The sequence below is a fragment of the Harpia harpyja genome, chromosome 5, assembly GCF_026419915.1.
Source record: "Harpia harpyja isolate bHarHar1 chromosome 5, bHarHar1 primary haplotype, whole genome shotgun sequence".
Taxonomy (NCBI): Eukaryota; Metazoa; Chordata; class Aves; order Accipitriformes; family Accipitridae; genus Harpia; species Harpia harpyja.
Genome location: NC_068944.1, coordinates 5,876,670 through 5,901,603, shown reverse-complemented (window position 1 = coordinate 5,901,603; position 24,934 = coordinate 5,876,670). Strand labels below are relative to the sequence as shown.

General features: G+C 39.8%; 1 long non-coding RNA gene across 1 annotated transcript in view; it reads right to left on the bottom strand.

Annotated features, from left to right (window-relative positions):
• Positions 1-24,934, bottom strand: part of LOC128142390 (uncharacterized) — a 367,893-nt gene that overhangs the window by 256,883 nt on the left and 86,076 nt on the right. The window contains exon 2 of the long non-coding RNA XR_008235378.1: positions 3,874-4,011. This is a non-coding gene — a long non-coding RNA (uncharacterized LOC128142390). The remainder of the gene's footprint in view (positions 1-3,873; positions 4,012-24,934) is intronic.

Here is a 24,934-nt window from a genome sequence, read left to right as displayed (position 1 = left end):
CCAAAAGACAGAGACATACTAAAGAAAGACAAAACAGAAGTCCTTTTCTACATAACCATTTCTTCAGAAAACTCACTTTTATGCTCTTTTATTCTGCTACAATTCTGTAAAGATCTCTTCTTCTCAGAAGTTTCTACTGTAACTGTTGCAGACGATTTAAACAAAATGGCCCCAATATTTTCAGTGAGACAAAGAATAAGAAGAAACACAATAACATTATACAATAGTATGGAGAATGTAAATTACAATACCTTCAACAGAGCGTAATTAAACTGTATTAAACATTGCTGTGAACTGTCAATAAGTGCACCTATAAGCCATATTAAGGTTAAAACAGTGAAGACAAGACAACATATTTTTCTGCTCAGGTTAACAGCTCTAGGTGAAGTTAACATGGGTGCGAATTCAAACTCCCAACCAGAAATAAAACCTAAGCTATATTATCCTGCAATAGTCTGGAAAAGAACAGCAGCCCTTGTGTGAAATGACTCCAAGAGAAGAATCTTAGTACCATACGTTGGTAGGAGAAGAAATCTCATTTCTTTAAGTGGTTCTTGGTCAAGAGGAAGTTTGGACCACCTACAAATTTATGTGTCTGAATATGAAAACTGTGATGAGAAAATGCTTGTTCAGTGGCTGCTGAAGCTCATTTTTCACTCTAATAAAGTCCCACAAACTGGCCCACCTCAGCAACAAGGTGCTCATCTCAAATTCAGGAGACCCTGCAACCCTGAAAAAACACCTAAGCCCCAAAATCTCAGATCTGCTCAGCGTACATCTAACACGCACAGGCAGATTTGCACTCCTCAGAAAATACCTAGTTTTTTAGGTCACGGCTGGAGGAGGTAGTATCCCATATTCCACAAACGTACAGCTGGAGCACTCGAGTGTGAGGGATCTCGTTTCCAGGCTCTCCCCACCCTGAGGTGGTGTGGACACCCCCCTCCTAGTAGAACTACAAGATGGTCTGGAAAACAGGAGTAGGGAGCAGTCCACTAGTCCCGCTACAGCCCTGCCAGAGCAAAGTGGCAAATTTCATGCAGCTGGCAGAAAACGTCGTGAGAGGACAGCACAGCCCAGCGACTGGACTACTTGGTAAGGAAGGGAAGAGCCCTCGGTTTCACACAAGCAATGAGATCCCACATATCTGTCAGGCTGCAATGATGACCACGAAGCCTGATGAGTCCTTTTAAAAAACTCTGCTGTGGGGACCTACCTCCATAGAAGAGCCTGGACTCTGCAGCCTGTAGGCACTGGGCTCTGCTCAGCCTTTGCTATGGGCTATTTCAAGGCAGTTTCTGCTGCGTTTGCAGGTTTCCACCCAATTCTGGCATGCACTACAGAGGGAGATTGTGTGTCCCAGCCCTATGTCTTTATTGAGCCTTCCTGGGACTGGCTACTGAAGACACCTGTTTCAGCCCTAAATATGACAGCAGAGAAGCACAGAGATTACATCCTGCCCTTTGTTCTTACACGTAAAGCATTTCTGGCCCAACATTTTAAACACTTCACAATTCTCCCACCAACTGCAGTGGGAAGTGTATTGCATCTTCTATATTTTGATTTAAGTCTCCTCTGTACTTTGCAGCTGAGGACAAAAATGTTGTCCTTGTGATAAATTTCCTTACCATAAGATCAGAGACACTAACAACAATGAAGGAAAGAAAAAACACTAGAAAAAAAGAAGTGCATTACTTAGACAAAATAATGGAAACCATAAATCACTGCAGTGACAGGATTAAATGTGAAACCTTTAATTATACATTTAATCATTTACCAACTTCTTATTTTCCCTGTAGTAATGCTCATGAAGCTTCAATAAGATCTGAGTTTGAGGACTTTTTTATTTTATACCTGGATTGCAAAAGCAATACACATAGAAAGGGTTTTAAGAATAAAGATAATATTAACTTTAACCTTCAACTATGCTGACACCTTTACTGAGCACCTTTATTGTTCTCAGTCTTACTGGCCCTCACTTGATGGCATCACTGTGTCAATGCATGTCAAGTCCATCTCCATTGCACAGATATTATATGAAACAAAGTAGAACTAAGGGGGAAATAAGTGGTGGTTCAGAAAGTAACTACTGTATTAAAACAAGAGAGTGTAATTACATTGTTGAAGAAGATGTGTTATTTATGAAGTACGGACAAACCTGTGCCCACAGGCTTTGTCTGCTCCACTGCCTTTTCCACAAGGAGGCAAGAAGCAGCTGCTAGAGCAGAAAAGTGACTCTTCAGCCCCTGAACACCTTTCCCTATAGATTCCAGAGTCCAGCAACAGAGAGCAGGGCTGCTGTTGCTGTTGCCATCGGGTTCAGAGTGAGCAAGGGAATAACCCAATTTCTGTAAAAATTCTGTGCACCAGAATAATCTTTCAGCACACTCAGAGTAGTACTTACTGAAAACAAAAAACCCCAAAACAAAACAAAAAGCAAAAATAGCAAAATTCCCGTTTTTCTAACTGGAGAGTAAGGCAAAGTCCAGACAGCTTTGGTGTTTACACAGATCCCCTCAAAGAATGCGCAGTAGGAAAAAGCAGACTTTCATCAAAGTCGAAACATTGCTTGGATGCTAAGAAAAACAGCCTAATATTATACTAAACACATCATCTAGTAGCAATTGTAAAGGCACTATTATACTGCTAGATATTGCATTGCATATCAGAGAGCTGTTGGCAGGAAAATACTTGTCTGCTGGAGTACCCTTCGTTTTGTTCTATCGTGTTGCAGGCTCTGGCAAATTGCCTTAAGGTTCCTAGCTGGGGTGGGCTGTCACACAGCTAAAACCGTAATTCAGCTGCTCTACATTTTCCTTAAAAAGTGTCCAGTGGGCCTGGGTTGCAGTGAAGATGGGTTTGCTCTACTCATTCAGCTCATGCTTTTTGCCCCAGCACAGAAGACAGGAGCAGATAGGGCCTTGTCAATGTTGATGGTGCAGAAATGGGCAGGACCAAATACAGTGGGGAAGCACACGCTCAGAGGGAGTTTCAGCCATCCCAATGGAGGAAGGCAACATTTTATGTCTTTTGTAGAGACACAAACCACCAGACGGGGAACTCCGAGGTAATCTTCAGGTTGGTTTTTGGTTTGGTTTTTTTTTTTCCCCTGCCATTTTAGTCATCTGTTTTGATTTGGACCATCTTTTTGGAAAATAAGTTATCCTCTGTACATGGGACTCTTGAATCTATTGGATTGGCTTGTTCGTACTTGACAGACCTCCTGGCTCACTGCTATGAACTGGAGAAAATGCTCCAGACTCTGCTGTGGTCTCTACCTCTACCACATTTTGGAACAGGTGAACCCAGAAAGAAAAGGGGATCATATAATTAGGTTCTGACTATCACATAGGTTGACTACACATTTGCTTCTCAGCTAGGTAATTTTTTCCATTGCATTTTGTAAGCAAGAAAAAATTGCCTAGGGAAAGCAGGGAACACAGGCCCAGATCTGTAGGAGTCTAAGTACAGTCAGCACCGGGAAAATGAGTTTTCTTCCTTTCTTTCCTCTCTTGGATCTCTTTTTGAGTCATGAGGAGTTTGGACAGATTCGGTAGTTAGATATTTCTTTGTCACCCACCCAATTTGAAAAGGGCCTTAACAGCACAACTTGCATAAAAAAACCCACAACACAGAACTGCCTATTCTATTAAATCCACGTTCAAGGCTTAAACTGAAAATACAGGAGGTGTCTGGCTTAGTACTTCTGAACGTATGTGGGGCACCAGTGTCAGAGACCTGGAAACAGGAGACATTTTTATCATCTTTTTCTCAAAAATTACTGGAGAGGAAATTCCTGAGGCAACGCTTAAGGCAGGATCACTCGTTGTGTACCTGACAATGCAAGACTGAGATGCCGGGACATTTACTCACCCTGCCAGCAAGATGATCTGTAGGTCTTGGGACTTTTTCTCTCCTTCCTTTCTCTAGTCCACTCATGCATCAGGTCCCTTAGAGATATGGGACAGCCAAGTGAATTTATGTTTCTTGCTCTGGGTGTAAGATGGTTTCCTGCGACAGAGAAGATATAGAGATCATATGTAGCATATGAAGGCACTGGGACAATCATCTCCAATCATAGTATAATTCAAGTAGGTCCTACCTCCTGCCTTCAACAGTAGCCAATATTGAGGAATACAACCCCCAAGAGATGGTTTCCAAATAAGCAGCCTGGGGGGATTATTGCTTAGTAAGTGCCAGAATCTTTTATGCTGCCCTATTTAGTTGTAGAGAAATAATATGTGTGAGACTTTCCAATGTTTTACTCAATAGAATCTTATATCAATCAATTCTACTAGTTAACTGGGCACATTTCAAATAAGTTTTTCTTTCATCAGTGTTAAATGCATTTATTTTTAAAGTTTCTATCCCACTGTTCAGGTACTACAGCAATGACCATGATCCCTTCTGAAATATTAATTCAGTCCCATCACCCTATGCATATTCTCTTTCCTGTACCTTCTCTAAACTATATTTTCTACTTGTTTTTCACCCCAGAATGTCTTCCTTAAAGATTATTCATTGGTTTTGTGGGGTTTTTTAATACCTATAGACTTTTCCTCTTTAAAGATGAACTGGCCAGACCTAAATATATTTCAGAATGGTGACCAAGAATTTCTGTTTCCCTCTTTTCCTCCCTGTACCACCAAGTGAGCTGTGGGAGACCAGTTCAAAGTCAAGCATGATAATCATCTATGGCACTTTTCTGCTCCATCTCCTTCAGAAAATCAGTGCATCTGGTAGAGAAGCGGAAGAGGAGAATTCAGAACGCACACACAAATCACATCCTCTACGACCACTGGGCTGCCATGGGTCAAGTGGAGAAAAGCAAACATGCAAACCCCCAAACATACTGCACTTAAGAACATTATTAAAAGCAGAAACGGGCAAATGCCTAGCTTTGAGGATTTCAGAGCTTCCCTGCATAATTTTTCTGATTTGTCAACTGAACAGCCAAGAGACTGGAATAATTCAGAAAAAAGAAAGAACCCAAGCAAGAATGGGTAATTATTTTAATTGCCTCATAAAGCCTAAAATACAAAGGACTTTCACTAGGGGTAACTTTGGAGGTGAAATTGGAAACTTCTCTTTAGAGATTTTTCTATTAAAGGTCATGGGTATCAAAATCTATCATCTCACTTTAGATCAGTTATAAAGCTACTATAAATAAAGTCTCCTACATGGCACCTTGTCATTGATTCCCACTTCAGTGTAATCAGCACTGCAGACACAGGAAATTCTTGAAATAAACAGCAGTATTCTCTACTTACTGCACTTAAAATGGAGTCAGGAGTTCTGTACTTTTATTTTAAGATATTTATTGTAATTGCTCATTGAGCAAATTATTTTATTACTGTTTAGATGAACACAACTACTATATCAAAATACAGTGTAACTATGACAACAGTAATTCATAGTTTACCACTTTCTTTACCACTAGGCAAATTAAATCATTTTGCTGAATTATTTCTTAATAATAAAAATATGATAATTTCCAAGCAGCAGTGTTAACATTTACAGTTCTTAGAACTAATCCAATATCTTCTATGGCAATTGAAAATACATCAATATATCTTCCTTGGATAAAACCAGACCATACAACTGGAAAATATAGTGCCTATTCTACTGAAGCTGTTAGAGAACTCATGGTGACTGTTCCAAAGTTCTGGCTAATAAAAAAAAAAATTCCAGAAAAAAAAGTCAAATACTTGGCAACTTCGAAACAAACAAACAAAAGTATAGTAAATTTACTTACATACAAATGAAAAATCATGCTAAAAAAGAAAAACTTGTGGAAATACAATGTTTTTATATCCTTCAGATTACACTTCTATATCTCTCTAAAAAAGATTTGGGGATGTGAAGATGGAAGAGTGGGAAGTAAGAAGGATGACCTGAAAAATCTAAACCCAATATTTGCATCAATTCTTTTTGACAGCTTAAACTGAAACGTGACTCCTGAAAACCAAGACAGCAAAGGGGCCCAGAAGAGCAAGCTGCTTGCTGAACACAGCCTCCCCGGTTCACAGGGACTTCCCAGCTCGCCATGTGGAAAGTCGTGCAGGCACAGCAGAAGGGCAGCGTGGACAGAGAGAGGATGAAGAGGCTGGGAGGGTTACTTGGGACCAGTGCAGAACTTCCTTGTTCTGGCCTGCTTGGATGAAATTGGGGAAGCCAGACCTCAGCTGGACTTGAAACTGGTGAGGGACACGAGGAGCAACCAGATAAGCTTCTCGGGGAACATCAGCAGCAAAAGGAAGACTGAGGAACAGGTAGTTGGGAGAGGCTGGTGAATCTCCATCCTTGTAGATAATTTACACTCAACTGAACAAGGCTCTGAGCAACGTTATTTAAGCTTCTCTTACTTGGACTAGGACATTGTTGATGGCCTCCAGAGGTCTGTTCTAACCAACATGATTCTGTGATTCTACGAAATACTTAATTTGCCTGCAGTTTTCTTCCCTCTGAATAAAAGAAGGGTGGAAGTAAAAAGAAAAACCAGGAAAAAAAATAAAGGTAGCAATTTATCTCATATTTAATACTTTCCTGAAAGAAGAGATGCTGAATTTGAATAGAAAATACTGTGAACGGGGTAAAACTGTTAGACCACTACTAATTGCATTTCTATTTTTTATTTTATCTTTCACTCTCTATTACTTACATGATTTTGTAAGCCATTCACCTTGTTCTGCTTTTTTCCTTTTACTGAATTAATGCAGACTGATAAAAGAAGATTAACTGACAAGCTAGTTCTCATCAGACTCTTGACTGATCTAGGTAAGCTCCAGGTCTAGGTAGGTGCTAGGATTGATTAGCGCAGTTTGGTAGACAGCTTTCCCTGTGCCACATACTGGCAGTTCACAAGTGACACTACAATAAGTGGGAATAGATAGGACATGGAGATCTTGAGTCCAGCCTTCACAAAAGGACTTATAGGGACCTTTCATGTTACCAGATGTTTCCCTGGGCAGAAAGCTTCCAGGGACCATCTGGGACACCAGAGTGTAGGCATTATCAATTTTCCAGGTGCATGCTTCATCTGTTTCTCCCTCTTTGCCTCTTCATGTTTACCCAAGAAAAAGCAAGAATTTAGCACCATACACTTTTCAAGCCTGAGTAAGCAGCTTAATTATTCAGACAAAATACCATTGATTTGAACATGTCTGAACAAATGAAATTCAGGCTTGCCGACCTCATTGAGAAGGACAGCCAAACTTCTCAGGGAATTTCCAATTGTATTACTTACAGTTCTTGTTCCTTTCTTTTATTTCAGGGGCATTTGATACAATACAACACAACTTCCAATATTGCACATACACAGCTTCTTTTAAAATCAGAGGAGACTTTGCTTAAGATGCAGACCTTCAGCTTCCTCTGAATTCAAGAGCAACCACCAGGAGGGCTACGAAGATGATCAGAGAGCTGGAGCACCTCCCCTATGAGGACGGGCTGAGAGTTGGGGTTGTTCAGCCTGGAGAAGAGAAGGCTCCAGGGAGACCTTATAGCAGCCTTCCAGTACCTAAAGGGCGCCTACAGGAAAGACGGGGAGGGACTTTTTACAAGGGCATGAGTGACAAGACAAGGGGTAACAGTTTTAAACTGAAAGAGGGTAGATTTAGATTAGATATTAGGAAGAAATTCTTTACTGTGAGGGTGGTGAGGCACTGGAACAGGTTGCCCAGAGAGGTTGTGGATGCCCCATCCCTGGAATTGTTCAAGGCCAGGCTGGATGGGGCTTTTAGCAACCTGGTTTAGTGGAAGGTGTCCCTGCCCATGGCAGGGGGGTTGGAACTAGATGATCTTTAAGGTCCCCTTCTACCCAAACCATTCTATGATTCTATGAGTCTATGTGCACCCAAAGACAATATATGAATCAGGGAAGCTGACAGAAGTGATAAAAAAATCAAATGGCAGGCTGAATTAAGCATCCACTAAAATGAACGGGACCATATACATCTATGAATGTGCTACCCTTAAACATGAAGTGTATCTCACACTCCGTCGCTGACTTCTTACACCATAAATTCAAGTTCCTCTAATGTCATTCCATAGGGTCATCTTCCAACAAGCCACACCTTTTTTTCTTCAGTCTTTCCAAGTGTAAGCATTTAGAGAATGGACAATCATCTTCCCCAGTATTCACTTTTATCACAGTAGGTGTGCTACAAAATAGAGATCCTATATACTACATTTACTAAATGTAGGTAGGAAGCAATTTCCCAGGCTATAAATTGACCGTATTACTCATTATGTTATTTGCTATAACAGTTGAACACCAATGAGTTGCAGATCCAAAAAATATCCAAAAACAGCTACCCAAAAAGCCCTAAAATTAAGTTCTTGACAGATAATAACTAATGCTGTACACCCTACTCTTTATATTATGAACAATATGTACACTATATTTATGCAGAAGAAACCAATATTTAAAATTCTTACATTTATCATAAAAATAGATTTTATTACAGAAAACAGTGCCTTCCCACAAGAGATTCACAATTGATTAAAAAGGATGGCTTGTCCTAAAACACTTACATGATTGCATGCAAAGAAAACAGATGGTCTCTGTAACAGTAATTTGATTTCTTCCAGTAAACATTACTCATGATATAGAAAACGCTTATGTTGATCTCTTCCAGAATGATGTGTGCGCTTTGCATCTCTCTTTAAATGAAGCCTGTAATTCCGTTCAAGAAACAGCACAGCAGCTCTAGTTTCCCAACAAATCAAATAAAATCAGGTAGTCTAATGCATCATTCCTCACTTAAGAGCCTGACAACACAGAGATTGATTTTAACTTTTCACTCTTCCAGAAGTGCTTAACATAATGCCATGCTCTTTCTCATTTACTCCTTTTGTAACAATTCTTCATACCAAAAAAAGAACACCATTTCTACCCTCATCTCTGCCTAAGAGAAGTATCATAAGCCAAAATACAATGTCTATTCTCTTCTGATTGCATCTAACATTCTTCTCCTTTAGATAGCTGCAGCTGTGTAAGAAGGGAAAAAAGTCTTACTGATACGTCTCCATCTGTCCACCTCAAATTTTGTTCTATCCCTTGAGTCACACCAAGAATGCTGCTCAGGGAACTTCAGCACACAGATTTCCCTGAAATGACTCTACTCAACTTTTATGCTTCCCAAACACTGGATGAAATGTGTTTGCCTTTGTAAGGCAGACAGCCCTCATGAGGTCGTCTAAATCACTGAAGTCCTTGGGACGGAACTGTGGATGGGAACTCTGTCACTTGTTGCCACAGGATGACAGTCTGGGCTGATAAAGGATTCGTGTTGCCTTTCACACATCTTTTGCACTGGATGAATACAGGGGGATCTTTCTCAAAGGTACAAATTTAACCCCTAAGAGTGCACCCTTGAATCTGGCCCTAATTTTTCCAGGGACTTCACACCGGGGTATGTTCCATCATCTGCAAGTAATAACATTCCTGCTGGGATGTAACCTTATTTGTCATTATCTTGTCTTGTTTGATTACTGTCCCTTTACCTGACTGGCCTGGACTTAGCCCAGCCACATGAAGTAAGGGCACAAACCTATTAAATGCCTGCTGGGAACACCCTAAGCTGCCACTCTTGTCGGTGGGAATTAAGGGTTCTCGGTACATTGTAACAGGTACTCAGACCCTTGAGAAATTGGGCTCTTAATTAGATATTCCCTCATGACATCATTGTGTGATTATTTAATGTTCTGACAAGATGCCTCAGCAATCTCACAGGCCCTGAATTAACTATCCTAGAAGAGCTCTTTGCCAACTGCAATTCTGTGAAACCTTTGTCATGCTTGGCCATGGAAGCAAATTGCATTTCATGGAGCATATGAAATGATTTACCCAATGAATTGGCTGAATTATATATAACACGAACTACTGGCCAGGCTTGAGATGTCCAGTTTTAAATAGCTGTTCTTTCTTTGTCTCTTTCCTAATCCCTCGCATGTGCCCTCCCCTCCACCCTTGCATGCACACTTTTTATTGTCCCACTTGCTGGCAGAGCTCAGCAGCAGCAGTCCTTGTGGCAATGTGGGATGATTCATCACGCAGTCTACATGAGGCAGATTAATACTGCCAGAGCAGTCCCTTATAAATTTCCCTTTCTCCTGTCTGGCTCATCTGCATTATAATATTTGTTACTTACACGTAAATTTCCAGCTCAAGCCTATCCATCCAGGGGCTGCTGAAGTTTTTTAATCTATACTGAAAAGTTTAATGAAACCCCAACAGAGCAAACATTTCTGCCTTGCAGCTGATGCCATGTTATCAAACACATTAATAAAAGCTACAATAAGCATGAAAAACAAAGTGTAAATAAACAGAACAGTGCTGAATGACATAGTATCACCTAACAAATGCACACAACAAATAGTCATCTTTCTATCATTCCTTACGCATTACAGTTTTAGGCACAATCACCTCAGGGGAAAAGGGCATAGCATCAAATGTTTTCCATAGGATTTTAGCAACAATCCCATTCTGGTTACTAAACCCTGGCTCAAGTGTGCAAAATTGTAGTGCTTAGCAATCAATATTCATCTCCCCTCCACTTTGTAGAAATGGAAGCTAGAGAAGGAGTATTCGGACCACCTATCCTAACTCCTATGACACCCAAATACCCACCTCAGACCCAAGGACTGTAGTCAGAGTATATCAGCTATAGGGAACTGAAACGTGTGCTGCAGGTAAAGAACAATAGAGACAATGACTGTCACGAGAGGTATTAAAGTACACTCCAAAGGTTGTATTTTTAGGAAAAGCTTTATTAAACTTTAAACTTCTCCAGCCCTGCCGGGTTGCAACACACTTTCTGAGACCACTGTGCAGAAATCACAGCACTTGCATGCTCTCTGCTAAGGCTTGTAGTTCCTACGCTTGCAACTGCTTTTCAAAAGGTGTATTCAACTCCACTTATCTGTGGTCACAAATTCTACTAAGCTCAACTCAAAGAATTCACAAGCATGGAGTCTCTCCCAGCCTCCTCCCTGCCCTCCTACCCAGGCAAGATTTTTGCTTGACCTGCTTACCTTTTAGGGAGGCTTTTTTCATCCTTCTGTTGTTAACAACATTTCCATTGACTACATATTTTTTAATGAGCCTTCAACACAACCTTAATTTGTGTCTCACAAGCACCATCAAATCCACTTCCACAATGAGGAGTCTAACTTCAGATAAATCATTCTACCAACTAGTTTCAAGTACAACAAAAAGAGTTCCTTGAGTGCTTTGTGCATTCTGGCAAGCATCTGCTTTGCCAGGAGTGGATTAAATAACACTACCTCTATTATTCTAATAGTGTGGGAGATCATATAAAATATTTATATCATGAACTGCAGGCAAAATGCCTACTCTAAATTATGCTCCGGAAGCTCAGCAAGATCTTATATTGATAGAAAAATACCTCAGTTTAAATAATTGGGCAATTTTAGTTATTCCTTATTCTACGGATCTCATGTCATTTTGCTGTTCCCCCATGGGAATGTGATCTATTTTCTATGTTCAAGGGTTTCCTGTGTACTAGTACAAACATCTCACCCACATCATACTGAATCACAGGGACAGCACAGAGGTAACACTAAAAAAATACAAATGCTGTCAGCGCAGATCAATGTTCTGCCTGAGCTTCTTCATTGAGGGCATCAGACAGTTTTTAGTATATAGCTATGAAGAAATTTGCTTAAGGCTCAATTTTCAGCTGACTTCCAAATTTGCAAACAAAGAGTTTGCATATGCAGTTATTTGCAAAGACTGTATTCACAAAAGCCCATCAATGTGGTAAGCTGGCACCAATCTGCAAGAATAATGTTTATACAAACCAAATATCCTCTCTCCCCAGAGCTGTATTCTTGATTTTATTTGGGTTACTCCAATTCACTAGGTGGGTATGCATGACTGCTTTAGGATCACAAGCCCATTCTCACAAAAGTCACTTGTTTCTGCAGGCTCAAGTTCTAATTTAAAGGGGTTGTTTTTTCTTAAAACATGGCAAAAACTATGCTTTCCCCACATTTCATTATTATACAGTGCAAGATGGTTGGCATCAGATTCTGCAACCAGCTAAATGCAGTGTACGCATGCTTGTGTTTTGTACAGCCCCAGGACAATGTGACATGAGAAAGAAGGGCATGAACCATTCCTGTGCAGAATTTTCCCTGGGTAGCAGCATTTTCAGTCACTCTGGAGCCAGTTAAGGCCAGCTCACTGAATCCACACCAACTTTGTCTAACCCTGATGATGCTTTGCTAAGCATCAGCAAGGAGAGGAATGAGGACATGGGTAGAGGGAGGGCAAAGTGGCACACAACAGGGAGTGCACTGTGCCTGTTGTGTGCCACTTTGCCTTCCCCTCCATTGGCAGAAGGCATCAAAAGCAATCCTGCTGCACCTCCCATGCAGCCTTGCACATGCTACGAGCAGGCAAGCTCTTTAAATGCGGATATCTCAGTTAACAGCTGAAGTCAGCTGTCAATCAGATGTCCAAGCTTATGGCATTTTTAGTGGCCTTGGAGAATCTTCTCTGCAGACTGTCACATGTGGTCCTCTCTACGCTTAGATTCAGAGATTACTCTAGGTTGCCCATGCCCAGCTCAGCTCCCATTGCACACAATTTCCCCGACAAAACCAGCCGCACAGTGCTGTTGATATGTGAGGTTCACCTCCTCGAGTGAACAGAAATGCCTTGCCCTCCAGCCTTTCTCCAGTTAGTGAGGGCAGGCATGGGCAAGGGCAGCACGAGGAAGGGAAGCTGGCAGGAGACGAAGAACAGGTTTTCCTTGACTGTCTTGCTCTTGTCAATTCTGCCACAGCTCCAGCACTGCCACTTGGCAAGGGCAGAGATGGCGCAGCAAGGCCCACCCTTTCCAATGAGAAATGGGGCATGAAGCAGTGCCTGCTTTCCCTGATCCCTCCCCACTGCATGGGTCTGCTCCTTTATTTTGTAGGCACCTCGTACTCCAGTGTCCTCCAGCGCTCTCTCTCCTATCTATCTCCCCCAAGGACTGCCTTTCCCCTTGCCTGAACAGGAGTGCCCTGAGAGCAGCTCCCAGCCCTCTGGTTGCCAACTCCTTCTGCCCAGGCTGCAGCTGGGTCATGGCAGCCACTGGGATCCAGTGCAGCCAGAGGAGTAACTGGTCTGTCCATTCATCCTCTCTGCACTGGGCAAAGGACTTAGATACCCAGTACTCTCAATTTCAGTAGATCCAAAAGCATAAAGTCAATCCCACTCAAAATCAGGATGATTTTCCAGGAAAAAAACACAATCATGGTATTGTAGCCTGTCTTGTGACTTGTTAACTTCCTTCTCTTCAGCCAGCGTATGCAAAACTGCAATAACTTCAGACTGAAAAGTCAGCCTTGAATGCATTTAAAATGCGCACATTTCCTTTGCTGTTTATCCAGACACCACACTGACTCTCTGCTCACATCTGTAAGAAAACCTATGCATTTCCCATCACTGGTCTGATTTCTTCCCACTTTCTCAACCTGACCGTCATGCTCCTGCACTCCCACCAGTCCTTTTCTCCTTTTACTGTCCCCAGCAGAGCAAAAAAATACAGCTAGAAAAGTGAACATGAACATCCATAACCCAGTAAGCACTCATCCCATGTATTAGGTTTTCAAATGATTTTTCAATAGAGATTTATCAGCTGCCTTGCTAGTGGATAGTAAAGCACTCAGCCAAACAGCACCTTCTCTAGCTTACTACTTTAATGATACTTAAAATTCTTAAATAAAACAGAATCAATTCTCGATCATTCAAAGTATGTAAACCAGTTTTGCACTGCTCTTTCTTTGCAGTTACCATCAACTATAAAAATACAGAAATTATCCAATAAATTTTGTTTATTGCTCAATAAATACACTCAGTAATATACTGCTCAGTAAATAGTTTTTATGAAAGACAACAACATGACAACAGAATTATCCAAGTACCTAATGTAATTCATTTCAGATTTGTTCCATGCCTGGGACCCTAAAAGCACTTCCACAAATCTGTTCCTTCACTATCTCCTTGGACGCGACCCCAGGAACAACAGAAATCCCTCATCCCTGCTTAAGCAGTCACATCTTGCCCTACAGCAAAACAGAAAAGCATCTCACATTATTGAGAGAACCCTTCCCAGTATTCCTGCAGAAATAGCAAGGTGTTTGATTTTCACTTCCATTTTAATCTAGACACAACCTTAGCATCAGACACACTGTTGACTATTTCAAGGTGTCTACCCCAGACAGTAAGCAACTAAGGATATGGCTGGAATGTCCACAAGGCTGCAGCCTACATAAGAACTGCATTTAGCCTAAAATTTCAAGTAGACTCCAGCAGTCTGATACTGGGGGAGGGAAATATTTCAGGTAGCCCGAGAGGGTCCAGTCCCACAACAGGATTGCACTCAGATGTGAAGCTGAGCTGTTTATTTTATATTTAAACAGCCTTGCTGACATTTGTATACTCTGCAGGAGCAAGGAGGCAGGTAAGACTTCAGGTCAAGCCAGGCATTCACCTACTTAGCAGTATGTCCCAAGGTGACAAGGAGGGCTGAATTTTTGCATCCTTTCTTTTGGAGACCTGGTCAACAAATGCAAAGAAGCAAATACAGACCAACTATTTGAGTAAGAACTGCCGTGTCCAACACAAAGAGAAAATCTATTGTGCTTTGAATTTCCTTGCCCTAAGATCTTCAGTGACAACACGTTGTCAGCAAGTAGGATTCTATTGATGCAATCCTCCTCCCCCTGGCAAAATAAGAACCAGGTTCCCCAATACTGATTTTAATATTAAAACATGTTCAGAGAGAGTCTTTTTCAGGTTCTCACTGAAAGTCTTGCTTGGCTTTATGGCTTGTCACAGTTGACATGATTCTTAATCAGAGCTCCTTTAAAAACACAGTGAATAAATAATAATATCTGGAAAACTAGGACATTCAAACTTTGATTCACATAGCACATCTCTCTAGTCTTATCATACATTATGTATAGCTGTACTATATTTTGAAGGAAACCGCTGTGACGTGTTTTCAGTGGGAGATATACGCATGACTACAGAGTCTACAGTGTCTACAGTCTACATATCAAAAAACAGGATTCTGATCTGTGGAAGATGTTCAGATAATTAGGCAAAACTCCAATACAGGAACTTTTTGCCCCAAACCAGAAATATTTTGGATTGATAATGAAACACTTAGATTCTGTATTACCATGAAGGTATCTCATGGGAGTTATAGTTTAGGTGCCCCAGCAGTCCAGTGTCAAGGATATTTAGTTTTCCTAAAACTCCAGTTTGCTATGTGAAGAGTATGTCATTAGAAATAATCAGACTCCAACTGGTATACAATAAAGACCCATAGCTGCCTACTTTTATCATGTTAGTTTTGCTTTTTAAAGCAATGGTAATTATTGACAAATTGGTATTGACTCTGATCTCTTTAACTGTTATGTAGATAAATTTTCATCCTTATCATTTATTTGACAGTGCTAACATCATAACTTTAATGATGTGACTGAATTTAAAGATTCATAAATTCATTACTACAGCACATATCAAGGTTAAAAGAGGGAGAATTCCCTTATGAGTATGAAGGACTCGTACAGTTTGCAACAATCCTAGATGAAATTACCCTTTTGTCTTTCAATAAGCAGAAATCTCCTGCAGTGGCAAATGTTCATAATGGACTGTTTCATCTTGGCAATCATCTGAAAAGCATCTAATTTAATTAAAGCTTTAGGACAAAGTGATCTCTCCTTTAACAATTAAATATTTAAGTTAACACACATATCACTTAATTGGCATAACATATCAAAGGGTATTAATTGATTGTATAGAGTGTAAGGACTGACAAAAAAAGTCTAGCACAGGTTTAAAAGCCTTTTCTGTATTAAACACTAAATAAAAAATTGCAAGGCAGAGGAAGGGCATCAAAGATACCCTTACCCCAAAGATAAGACAACTGAGATTTTAATGATCATTAGCTCTATGCTACCACTATGCTAACTGCTGGCAGTACAAGCTGTATGACAAGTCACCAGAAATGCTGTGTTCACAGAAGCCGCATTAACTAATTCTGGAATTGAGAGAAAGAACAGGAGCAGAGATTAGAGAGATCCTAGACTCAACAGTAGGTCTGTGTATTCTTGGTCATTAATCACTGTTGAACACTTGATTCCAGAGCTGCGCCAAAGAAGCTATAAGTGGCATAATACTATCTATGTCAACATGAACTGTATAACAAAACAGTATCTACAGCCTACATCATCTCGACAAAGATCAAAAGAATGTATCACATTTTATTCAATTATCTGGCAGAGAGAGACAGAATTTAAATATGTAAGCCACACTAATTGGAAACATCCTTTTCAGGCTTTTTTCTGCCTTTTTCCTAGGGAATTAGAACATATCCGTGAAAGGGAGGAGGTGAGAATTTGTCTGAATAGTTGCTAAAATTAACTTAAATGTGCAGTTACAGGCCATCTCTTCAGCTAACAAGCACTTACTGATACCATTTTATTTAGTAAGAAGCTGACTTCTACACTAACAAGAAGCTCAATGGGGAACATTCAAGCAACTTCATGGGGGGAAAATCAGAAATTAACCTCTTATATACTACTTTTTGAGGCCTTACAGGCTCTACTGTTAAAGCCACATTTATTTATTTCTCTATCAAAGGTCAGAATAGGAAACCCCAAATTAACAGGTTTAGACTTTCAGTACCAACTCAAGGGACTAGTTCTGACATAGATATGTGTGATTACCCTGTTACACAGTCATTTGGAAGTGTAAAAGTTGCTCATTGAAGTTGCAAATATTAGCAAATAAAACCTGTTAAAGCTGTAGTGTTGACACTTTAAGCTGGCATGAACAGATGCTGCTACCAAATGTAGTCCTGGATCTCTGTTAATGTTGCTGCCTTTGTGGGTTTAACCCAGGCTGATTCCTTCCAGAAACACTTGTGGCAACATCAGAGAGAAGCAGTGGGGTGGAAGGAGGACAGGATCACTTCCTTCAGTGGCAATAGAAGTTTACAGTGCTTGATCTCATCTCCACCCTCTTTCCTAAAAGCGGAAAAGGAAGCAGGAGGGAGAGAATATCTCAACCCCAAACCAGGACTCTTCACTCTACATCTCAGAACTAGCTGCAAGACCCAACCAAGAGTATACTTCCATTATTTGCTAGTGAAAGAAGAAAGTATGACAACTTGCCAGAAATTCTAGCAACAAAAATTTTAGAATTGATGCATTCCTAATAGGAAAGCATACCAAAGGATGAGTAACAAATATCTAGCAAATAAAGCAAATGATGTCTAGGAAAAGACAAGGGAGTTTTAAAAATGGAGTGGTCCTCTGTGTAAACAAAGAAGGGAGACACAGGGTGTAAATTTGCTATGTGTAACATCCCCAAAATAAAACATAAAGTCATATAAGCATTACTAGTTATTTCAGCCATATACTGCTTGAAATACAGTGTGTGGACGCTCCCCAGCTTTTATTAGAAAAACTATGTCAATATCTAGTCCCAAATTTCAGTGATTTTGAAAAGCTTGTTTCTTATACATATCCTGATCACTACTACACTTAAAGCACTTGTATAGGAGCAGCTGCTCATGCATCTTTCCAACACAGTTCTGTGCACATTCATTTGGCAATGAACTTTCTCACCGTGATTTCCGTCTAAATAGATTACATGCTATTCATCAGTTTTCTAGGGCTATGTTTTACAATTAAGAACAACATTTGGTTCCCTGAGGGCCTTTAGAAACAAAAGGAAGTAAACATTAAAGAATTGTTCAGGAAACTTCAATCTAAGATGGACTGAGCAGTTGATGAAGGTTTTCTTCAGAAGTGTAACATGAAATGGCTACACTAGATCACAACATATAGTCCAGTACTCTACCTTTGACAACAGCTAAAAACAGATACTCATGGTGAAAAAAAAATTAAGAATCAATCACGTGAAGAAATTTTAGTAATCATTGTGTTTGGGACTTTCTGAGCCTGGACTGTTTTGTCCTTAATCAGTGTGGAGACATCACTTTTAAATATATTTTTCCAATTTATACTGAAATCATACATACTTTCAGCATCTAAAATAGTGTAGAAAGAAAAGTATTTCCTTATGTTTTAAAAATTCTGCAACTTTTTTTGATGACTTCTGTTTCTTGAATTGTGAGAAACACTGAACTTTTTTTTTTGTTTAACATTCCCATTTCATATTTAACCATATCCCATCTCAGTTGTCTCTTTTCAAAGCTGAAAAACTAGGCAATAAAATAATAGATGATATTCAGTGTTGATAAATCCAAAGGAATATATATGGAGAAGAAAATGCCCTCTTACTATTCAAATACACTGCTGGGTCTGAATTAACTATTGCTGTTGAGGAAACAGATCTCAGAATCACCATGGACAGTTTTATGAAAAATTCCAGTCAGCTGCAGTAGTGGTCAAAAAGGCAAATATAATATTATTGATAACCAGTAAAAGAACAGAGAACAAAATAGAAAACAAATTATAACAAGCAGATAATAACAACTAATAATAATAATTAATATCAGCATAATTGAACATTATTATTATTATTATGTTATTATTATTTATTTGTTATTATTATGCTATTGCGCAAAACTAGCACGGACCCATACCTTCACTGATGCACACAGTTCTGCTCCACACTCTGTGAGAAAGAATAGAGTAAGGCACAGCAAGGTATATATTATATACTACCCCACACAGAGATCTCAACAGGCTGGAAGATGGGGCCAACACGAATTGAATGACGTTTAACAAAGATAATTGCAACATCCTGTACCTGGGATGGAATAATCCCAAGCAGCAGTGCAGGCCAGGGACTGACTGGATGGGGTGTGCATCCCTGCAGCAATGAAACCAGCCTGGGGCCTCGACTGCATCAGCCAAATTAAAACCAACAGATGAAAGACTGTCACTGTTTCATTTGGCATTTGTTAGGTCACACTTGGAATAATGTGTCCAGTTTTGGACCCCCACTTCAAAAGAGACATTGAAATATTGGAGATGGTCCAGTGAAGGGCCACCAAGTTGATTAGAGGGTTGGAGACCTTGATGAATGTTGAAAGGTCGAAGGAATTCAGTTTGCTCAACCTAAAGAAGAGAAGGGGCAGAGGGAAGTCTAATCACATTCTCTCAATACCTAAAAGTTAGTTATAGGGAAGAAGGACACAGCGACAGGACAAGAAGCAAAAGGCATCAGTTGCTTCAAAGGGAAATTTTATCAGTCTATATGAAAAACTTCTTCGCTGTGAGAACAACCAAGCATTGGAACGGGTTGTCCAGAGAACTGGTAGAATCTCCCTTGCTGGAAGTAATTCAGGACTTGTTGGGCCAATGGATAACCTAATCCAAGCCCTTGCTGTCAACTGTAGGTGGGCTCAGATGATCTCCAGAGGTCCCTTCCAACCCAGGCTTTTCCCTGCTTCTACACGGGAGGGCAGCAGGCACAATGGAATTTCTGAAACAGCTTCCACAGCAGGCAAGAAGTGGCAGACTAGCACTCCTTAACAATGAAAAAGAAATGACAGAGGACAGAGAGGGGGAAGACAGAGGTTTACAGCATCATAAAAGACCCAGAGAAGGTAAGTATGGAACAGATATTCAACCTTTTTCACAATACAGGAAGGAGGGGATATAAGATGAAATTTTCAAAGGGAAGACTTGAAAGAAACCAAAGTACTTTTACCAACAAAACATAAATGACCAGTGAAACTCACTGACTTATATTTTCTGGGTATCAAAGAATAAAGGGAATCAAAAGGACATTCTGAAATGAGTCCATCAAAGGCTGTTAATAGTAGAGATGCAGAATCAAACTCTGGACAGGAAGTCAACAAGCACCAAGCTGACCGAACATGGGAGAGTATACCATGGCAAGGATCATGGTATGTACTCATGCCTTTTCTGAAAGGATTTTCCATATTTGGAAACCTAGAGTTCATGGGAGAATGAGAATGTTTTACCTACAAAAATCTCAACAAAAATAAATTCTGATGCCTTTACTGCCATGGCTGAATCAGGAAAACATTCACCAGCTCAGTGGCTCAACACTTTTTTTTTCTCCCCCCCCCCCCCCTTTTTTTTTAAGATTTCCATTGAAAAGCTTAATTCTTTTCCTGAGGACAAAATTAAATCCTGCAAAATATACCAAGTTCCTAAGCTTTTGGATAGGTGACTACGTAACAACTAACATTTGGCCTATTTTTCTTTTTTAACTGATGCTGGGAGCACTGAGATGGAAGAAGGATCATGCATATGATTATAGCAACAGTGGGAATTCTCCTGGCTTTACAAATGAGAACCATGGCTTACCACAGGGAAGCCACAGAACGCCTTAAGGCCCCAACTGTAGCAGCCTGTCTAAACCTGCTGTGCAGCAGGATTTGTTTCTTAAAATTCACAATTTACATCTTTTTGCCAGAAGGGAGGTTGCACATTCTCCTGTTACAAAAAAAAAAAAAAAAAAAAAAGAAGAAGAAGAAGAAGAAGAAGAAAAAGTGTAGATTTTATCAGTAGCCTTTGGTAAGTATTTATTTCTTTCTTCTAACCAAAAGGCTCCAAGGGAAACCTGACTCATTTAAAAGTGAAAGATGAGCTCGCATGCATTTTCTCATAGCAGTCTCAGAGCATGATGCTGCAATGCTGCCCCATCACAGCAGAGCTCTGGTTAGTTATTCCAAGTGTTTATAGGGACTAATGCAGGGTAGACGTACTGATACCAAAATTTCTCTAGGTTTTCACATGTTACTAACATTAGAGGACTGAGCACTAAAACTGTTACTTCTTCAAACAAAATCTTTTTCTGATAGCTCCAAATTTCACTGCTGCTTTTTGCTGTGATCAAGTACCAAAACCAAGTGGCAGTACCCTAGGATGATACACATCTTTTAGCTATATTCACAGGCATCCTGGCCCACCATTTTAACTGATTTTAAGGCTGTGTATTACATCCATTCTGTCAAAATATTGATAAGAAATTCAAACATCCAGATTTGAGTCACTTACAGCACATGGCTCAAACACTCGCTTCCCAAAATGAACAGCAGAGCATTAAATTTCTTCCTACTTTGCTTTTCAAAGTTCTTCAAAAATCAGAGGTAAATCAGTGGGCCTGTTCATGTATAAATATCACATTTATGAGATCCATTGTGAAGTATCATTTCATTCTTTTGTGATCAAATGCAGATTCTTTAAAGGATACGATTATGTTTATATAAAAATCTCTGTACATTCAATGTCAAAGAAACAAAATTTTCTTTTGCAGATGGTGGTAAGCAATTGTCCAAAAGTGCTGAAATCTGCTTTATTCCAAGCCACTACATTAATGTCCTATTGCAGTGATTTGCAAACTGTAATTTATCAATTTGTTTTCATTTGTTACAGTCAATTGTGTTCTTCAGCAGAGACATTCTTTGGGTTGCCTTGGTTTCGCCATAGAAAGGATACATTTCTGTTTTCTGGTGTGTTTTGACAGATTAGAAGGCCAAGGAACTGGAGCAAGAATACCCAGCAGATTATTTGGATTTTAAATACAAAGAAAGAAAGCAAGCCATCCAACCGTACCCACTTGAATAACGATGTTAATCTGGTGAGATTTAATGAGGAAGTAGCAAATATCAAGTTACATGGATGACTCTGAAATATTGGTGTGGGGCAATGGATTTTACAAGATTTTTAAAAAATCTAGGAGAGAAAAGCTTAGACTCAGTAGATTAAATAACATTAATTGAATGCATGCGCTGTTTTAAGATGTTCCTCTCATTGATGAGAAAAGGCAAATAAAACTATGAGGCAATGCTAGAACCCCCAGATAAATACACTCTTTAGACCAGTGAAGAGAACAATTAATTTCATCTAAAATCAGGATCCATTTAAATGGATCACAAGTTACTCTTTAAATATTTTTTTTCAGAATAAATAAAGCAGATTATCATTATTCTAATTGAATTTCAAATATATTTGGCCCCATTTTGCTACTATTTGGAATACATTCAGCAAAGTGGAAAAGGTTTGTTGATCTGTTCCGTCGAGACAATGAGCTATTATAAGCAGATAATCAATGAGTTTCAGATATGGTTGTCAGCTTCTTAAACACAAACAGAAAGTCAAACTTTGGAGAAGAACAGAATTGATGTTATTATCCTGTGACCCTAACTGAAGTTGATTTTTCAATCACTATGAATATGAAAAATACAAAATAAAACTACAGAGTGCTCTACAGCTACTGCATTTAAAATACCCCAAGGTGTATTTTTTGTCAAAAGGCTTTTAAAATCCATCTACATTGCAGTAATGAAAGCATGCAGCAATTAATCACAAGTTAATTTTTTAAATGGAGGGCCTAGAGGATAAAATACTGACTCCTTCACTGACATAAACCCCACATACATATTAGCAAATGGCATCCACAAAATTCAAAAGCTACAGAATGTTACAGTCTCTCGTCATTTTTTCCCAGGCTGGCAATCTGCAAAACACAAGCACTTATGAGTCAGCAGTTCATTTGCACGTTACCCCAGAAGATGAGAAAATTGTTATTTTTGTTTGGGTTTAGGGTTGTTTTCAAGGAGACTAAAAAGGGGAAATTATAATCAGGTTGATTACTCTAAAACAACGGGTGCATCCAGATCATACACAAATCAGTATATCAGACCTGAAATGAAAGCATATAAAAATGTATGCATGGTTAATGTGCAAGATTTCTAGGTATTTTATTTCCACAAATCACCTAGGACACTATATTGTGAATTTTGAAAGATTTCTATATTTACAATTGCAATATCAAGTTGATAAAATTCTGATCAGTGTAAGTTAAAAGCCCTAACACGTGCATTAGGTCTGTTCCTTTACCCAACGTAACTGGAGGAGCTAATCTCTTTCCAGGACAGGTCTTACCTGCACATGCACAGAAATCTACAGTATCTAAACTTCAGCTTCAAATTGGCCTGTTTGTAACTCAGTATCCTGACATTTCTTACGGGATTTCAGGTTTTCAAACATGATAAGGTCAATCCCCCACTACATCCATAAATCAGAGGAACAGATGAAGTAAATAGCCTGAGTGGGAGCACTCAGCTTCCCCGATTCCTGAGCTGGTTCTTTGCAGTTTCTAGGACAATTTAATCCAGTCTTGCTGCACAGCGAGAAATGACCATATGAAATAAAGTGCTGGCACACTGGCTGGGAGTGCAACATTTCTCCAAACGTGGAAGAGACAAGAGCTCAGTTCCCCAGATCTCCCAGGCCAGAAGCCATTAGCTGTTCGACTGTGCTTTTTCTTCAGCACTTCCCTTCCCTGGCAATCTGAGGTAGAAGTAAGACAACAGGCTAACCTGGTCACAGCTATCAAAAAACATGACTGGACTCAGACTACTGCCTGAGACATTAATACATTTTTCTGGTCAGATTCTCCTGCCTGCCAGCCCTTACTGTGTTTTCAGACCACACAGTATTGCTATATTCCAGTTACAAATACATTTTTGGTTACCAATCCTTGTAACAGATAACTCAATGCCCTGAACTGTAAACCACTGCTTTTCCTCACCCCAAATCACATCACGTCATGCTTTTTAAGCCAACACCTGCCTTTCGCCTCAAATTCAGTTCTACCCTTCTTCCACGGGCTGAGCTTATTCCCTCCTCCTAGAAGTGAGGGGGAGAAACACCAGAGAAATGTTCCTTTTCTTCCTTTCTCCATTAAGGGACAGAAAGGAGAGCAGGATACAGGCTACCCTCTGGGCCAGGATGAGGGAAATCACAGCAGAGCAGTGGTAGGCTAAACACAGCCTTTGGCTTCCCTTCCCTCTAAATATGTTTTGCTGCTCAAGGGCAGAAGAATACCTATCAATGATGTCATTTAGATAGACGACTCTGAACACTGTATGGTAACCCCATTTTGCAGTAATTCTGAGCTCTTCTTCCAAAAGAAGAGGTGATCCTCATCAGTGTTATCAACTATACCATGCTGATTTACATGCTAAAGTCAGTGAGCTCCTGCTTGCCAGACGGACACCACCAGGTCCCACCTTCTCACTTGCAGATGCTGTTCACAATTTGGCTAATAAGCTCTCTTCTTTGTCTGTAGACAATTTGTCAATAATACTTGGAATTATTTTAATTCTCGATTAGGCAGTCATCGCGCTTGCCTTTTAGAAAGAAAAATATGTTTTAATACAACCCAATCTATAGAAAACAGTTTGGTTGACTAATTTTAATAAAAACATCATTTATCTTGTCCCAAGCACCTCACACTCTACTAAGAGGCTCTCTTTTTTATTAATGAGGAGGAGGAAGAGAGGGCTTTGTCTTCCTTTGAAGACATTTGTAAGTACATTTACTTTTCCACAGACAGAGAAACAAGCAACACACCGAACAAGCAGACCTGCTTCTGAAAAAGTTACTGCCTGCATCACCTTCCTCTGTCCCAAAACTAGCTAAAGGAAGAGCCAGTGTCAGCACTGAGAGAGATGAATTAGTTTTTAAAAGAAACAAAAAATGGACTATATGAAGCTAAAAGCATTGGTGGACCACAAAAATTGACTGAAAACAACTGACTGCCCTGCAGACATTGATGCAAAGATGTGAAACATGATAAAGTTGGAATTGTCTGGTTTTCAACATTATATGCCCACTGGCCAAACCCTGTCTGTTGCTCTCCATTAAAGTTGATGAGATGGATCAAATAAGAAGGAGAAGTAGTGTTTGGTCATAAATATTCCATTCCAAAATGGAAAAAAGGAACAACACTTATCATCTGTATTTCAAGAGTCAATAACCATAACTTGACTCAACAGAATATTCAGGATTATGCTTCTAAGATATGAACACTAAAAATGTGAGTGTCCTGAAACTGCCTCAAACTGCGCGTGAATCATTACTGACCTAAAACCTCGCTGAGGTTTCAAGA